Genomic DNA, 5,000 nt, shown 5'->3' with positions numbered 1-5,000 from the left:
GAATATCCCACCCTTCCGACATCCGCCATTGCTCAGCTAAGCCACGAACACCCACACATGTCCTACACAGGGGTGCACCCAACATCACAATACTGCCTCCTGTCACAGTACACAAACAATGGCAGGAATGAAAGACACAGATCTGCCACAACCTTGGAATCGGAGCGCCGCCTGTCATGAGCCACAAGTGCATCCTGACGTGACAAATCGGATGATCCCGCAGGCATGCACTTACGATAATCACTATCAACGAACCTGCCGCCCCCTCCCCCCCCAAAATACACCTTTCCCTACAACGTGTACCTTAACCTAAGCTATATTGTACCTTAACCTAAGCGATATTGTACCTTAACCTAAGGTATATCGTACCTTAACCTAACCTACATTGCGCCTTCACCTAACCTACGTTGTACCTTAACCTAACCTACGTTGTACCTTAACCTAACCTACGTTGTACCTTAACCTAACCTACGTTGTACCTTAACCTAACCTACGTTGTACCTTAACCTAACCTACGTTGTACCTTAACCTAACCTACGTTGTACCTTAACCTAACCTACGTTGTACCTTAACCTAACCTACGTTGTACCTTAACCTAACCTACGTTGTGCCTTAACCTAACCTACGTTGTGCCTTAACCTAACCTACGTTGTGCCTTAACCTAACCTACGTTGTGCCTTAACCTAACCTACGTTGTGCCTTAACCTAACCTACGTTGTGCCTTAACCTAACCTACGTTGTGCCTTAACCTAACCTATGTTGTGCCTTAACCTAACCTATGTTGTGCCTTAACCTAACCTATGTTGTGCCTTAACCTAACCTATGTTGTGCCTTAACCTAACCTATGTTGTGCCTTAACCTAACCTATGTTGTGCCTTAACCTAACCTATGTTGTGCCTTAACCTAACCTATGTTGTGCCTTAACCTAACCTATGTTGTGCCTTAACCTAACCTATGTTGTGCCTTAACCTAACCTATGTTGTGCCTTAACCTAACCTATGTTGTGCCTTAACCTAACCTATGTTGTGCCTTAACCTAACCTACGTTGTGCCTTAACCTAACCTACGTTGTGCCTTAACCTAACCTACGTTGTGCCTTAACCTAACCTACATTGTGCCTTAACCTAACCTACGTTGTGCCTTAACCTAACCTACGTTGTGCCTTAACCTAACCTACGTTGTGCCTTAACCTAACCTACGTTGTGCCTTAACCTAACCTACGTTGTGCCTTAACCTAACCTACGTTGTGCCTTAACCTAACCTACGTTGTGCCTTAACCTAACCTACGTTGTGCCTTAACCTAACCTATGTTGTGCCTTAACCTAACCTATGTTGTGCCTTAACCTAACCTATGTTGTGCCTTAACCTAACCTATGTTGTGCCTTAACCTAACCTATGTTGTGCCTTAACCTAACCTATGTTGTGCCTTAACCTAACCTATGTTGTGCCTTAACCTAACCTATGTTGTGCCTTAACCTAACCTATGTTGTGCCTTAACCTAACCTATGTTGTGCCTTAACCTAACCTATGTTGTGCCTTAACCTAACCTACGTTGTGCCTTAACCTAACCTACGTTGTGCCTTAACCTAACCCATATTGTACCTTAACCTAACCCATATTGTACCTTAACCTAACCCATATTGTACCTTAACCTAACCCATATTGTACCTTAACCTAACCCATATTGTACCTTAACGTAACCTAATTTGTGCCTTAACGTAACCTAATTTGTGCCTTAACGTAACCTAATTTGTGCCTTAACGTAACCTAATTTGTGCCTTAACGTAACCTAATTTGTGCCTTAACGTAACCTAATTTGTGCCTTAACGTAACCTAATTTGTGCCTTAACGTAACCTAATTTGTGCCTTAACGTAACCTAATTTGTGCCTTAACGTAACCTAATTTGTGCCTTAACGCAACCTAATTTGTGCCTTAACGTAACCTAATTTGTGCCTTAACGTAACCTAATTTGTGCCTTAACGTAACCTAATTTGTGCCTTAACGTAACCTAATTTGTGCCTTAACGTAACCTAATTTGTGCCTTAACGTAACCTAATTTGTGCCTTAACGTAACCCATGTTGTGCCTTAACGTAACCCATGTTGTGCCTTAACGTAACCCAATTTGTGCCTTAACGTAACCCATGTTGTGCCTTAACCTAACCTATATTGTGCCTCAACCTAACCTATATTGCGCCTTAACCTGACGCACGTTGTCGCTGAACCTGCTCTGTAATTGTTATGCAACTCGTTAAATTAGTGTAGTGTTGCCTAACCGCAACCCTCGCAATATAGTTCGCTATTCGCACTGCCCGGTCCCCTGTGTATCGCGTCATGTTAAACACCTTGCAGGTGTTGCTGACTTTCCACATGCTCCTGCTATACACTGTAATGTGGATAGCAGCAGGACGTACATGCCCCCCCCCCTTCCCCCCTGCCTTCGCAAGCTGGTCGTTGAGAAGTTTGCATGTTCAATGCCCTTCGCATGCCGACGTACTCAGCCTACGTTGTGGTACGGCCTGTCACCTGTCCGCCGATGTACGCAAAACCCACAAACTGTACTGCACATTGGTCCGTATGTACTGAATGATACATCGTGGCACATGTGTGACCGTACGACGACTGCGCCTAGCAACGGCAGACCATACAGTCCAAATATTGTGCACGCAGCTACGTGTCGTCTCCCTATAAGAGCTGGATTGCAGTGTGGTACGCCATTCAGACGTGTGGGAGGAACGGACGCCCTGGATGGCGATCAGCATGAGCAGTCTGTTGATGTAGTGGAGCGTGTATTCGGACGTAGTCGTCTCTTCTCACACACCGTGATAGCATGTTGCACCGCGTTCCACATCTGCGACATCCTGCAGAGGCCGGCTGACAGTCGTTCGCGCAATGGACACCGCATACGTACGGGGGCTACCTTCCACGTGTTCTCGAGGCGTGCACATGTTGTTGCGTCTATGTGGGCAGACGTAGTGTGTTGTGACACCTGACACAGGCATGCAATACTCGTTGCAAATGGCGATGGACGTCTACGTTTGCTGGTGACGTTACGCAAATGAACAACAGGTAACCCGTTGTGGTGCGGTTGTTCTCGCTAGAGGTGAATCAGTGTTGGCGACGATCGGTCGAGCTATTAACCGGTTGTTTCAGGGATACCCACCATGCCCACGAACGTGAAAGGGGACCCACCATGCCCACGAACGCGAAAGGGGATCTGGGTGTGAGGCGATACGCGGCGGTGGCTGGGTGGGACCGTCCCCGGCCGGTGAGGGGGGGCCGCCCGGCGTGCTGGCAGCGCGGTGCGTGGGCGCACGCGCTACAGCCGGCTGGTGGGGGCGGCCAGTGGCAGGCGCGCCGGCCGACGGACGCGGCAGGCGGCGCAGCTGCGCGCCGGCGCCCCCTGCTCGCGGCGCCTTGCGGCCAAAGTAGGTCCTCGCGGGCCCGGTGCGAAGCGCGGTGGCCATCTGCAGTGTGCTGGTCCGATTGAGGACTGTGTGCGCTGAGGATGCGCCGCCGCCCGGCGCTCGGCGCCGCGACGCCGTCTGCTGCTCGGTCGCCCCAGCGGTTCTCGCAGGTGGTTTGTATCGCAGCTGTGCGGACGTGTTGGCGCGTGCGCTGTGCTGGGAGAGTTCGCTTCGGCACCCAAGTGGGGCTTTTGTCCTTCTGTGGCGCTGGCGTTGGAGCTGCCGGTCACCGTAGGTGGCGCGTGTTGTCTCCCGCCGGCAATGCCACGACAGCACGCTCCCGGGCCTCTGTCGGCAGCGGCAAGCTCAGTTGGGAGCACGGGTGGTCGCACCTAAAGCGTCTACTCGCCTAACTCCGGGCGATTGCGCCTCTCTCGAACCCGACCAAGTACTTAGGACGGCGCTGCGCGCCGCCGGGACCTGAGAGGGTTTCGAGGTGTGTTGTGCAGGGGAGCTCAGCCTCCTCCTGTTTGCAGAATAATTGAGCGGACGCTTGCGTGTTCGCGCGGGCCCCCGGGACACACTCCCGGGCGGCCGGCTGCTCAGCTCTAGTTGACGCAGCTCCCTGGTTGATCCTGCCAGTAGTCATATGCTTGTCTCAAAGATTAAGCCATGCATGTCTCAGTACAAGCCGCATTAAGGTGAAACCGCGAATGGCTCATTAAATCAGTTATGGTTCCTTAGATCGTACCCACGTTACTTGGATAACTGTGGTAATTCTAGAGCTAATACATGCAAACAGAGTCCCGACCAGAGATGGAAGGGACGCTTTTATTAGATCAAAACCAATCGGTCGGCTCGTCCGGTCCGTTTGCCTTGGTGACTCTGAATAACTTTGGGCTGATCGCACGGTCCTCGTACCGGCGACGCATCTTTCAAATGTCTGCCTTATCAACTGTCGATGGTAGGTTCTGCGCCTACCATGGTTGTAACGGGTAACGGGGAATCAGGGTTCGATTCCGGAGAGGGAGCCTGAGAAACGGCTACCACATCCAAGGAAGGCAGCAGGCGCGCAAATTACCCACTCCCGGCACGGGGAGGTAGTGACGAAAAATAACGATACGGGACTCATCCGAGGCCCCGTAATCGGAATGAGTACACTTTAAATCCTTTAACGAGTATCTATTGGAGGGCAAGTCTGGTGCCAGCAGCCGCGGTAATTCCAGCTCCAATAGCGTATATTAAAGTTGTTGCGGTTAAAAAGCTCGTAGTTGGATTTGTGTCCCACGCTGTTGGTTCACCGCCCGTCGGTGTTTAACTGGCATGTATCGTGGGACGTCCTGCCGGTGGGGCGAGCCGAAGGCGTGCGACCGCCTCGTGCGTGCTCGTGCGTCCCGAGGCGGACCCCGTTGAAATCCTACCAGGGTGCTCTTTATTGAGTGTCTCGGTGGGCCGGCACGTTTACTTTGAACAAATTAGAGTGCTTAAAGCAGGCAAGCCCGCCTGAATACTGTGTGCATGGAATAATGGAATAGGACCTCGGTTCTATTTTGTTGGTTTTCGGAACCCGAGGTAATGATTAATAGGGACAGGCG

The 5,000-nt window shown here is 51.1% G+C and overlaps 1 non-coding gene across 1 annotated transcript in view; it reads left to right on the top strand.

Annotated features, from left to right (window-relative positions):
* Nucleotides 1-4,027: 4,027 nt before the first annotated feature.
* Nucleotides 4,028-5,000, top strand: part of LOC126447643 (small subunit ribosomal RNA) — a 1,909-nt gene continuing 936 nt past the window's right edge. The window contains exon 1 of the ribosomal RNA XR_007583828.1: nucleotides 4,028-5,000. This exon is cut by the window's right edge and continues 936 nt beyond it. This is a non-coding gene — a ribosomal RNA (small subunit ribosomal RNA).

Source organism: Schistocerca serialis, unplaced genomic scaffold (genome assembly GCF_023864345.2).
Source record: "Schistocerca serialis cubense isolate TAMUIC-IGC-003099 unplaced genomic scaffold, iqSchSeri2.2 HiC_scaffold_522, whole genome shotgun sequence".
NCBI classification, from domain to species: domain Eukaryota; kingdom Metazoa; phylum Arthropoda; class Insecta; order Orthoptera; family Acrididae; genus Schistocerca; species Schistocerca serialis.
The sequence above is the reverse complement of the archived record's forward strand: the minus strand, read 5'-3'. Positions and strand labels throughout refer to the sequence as shown.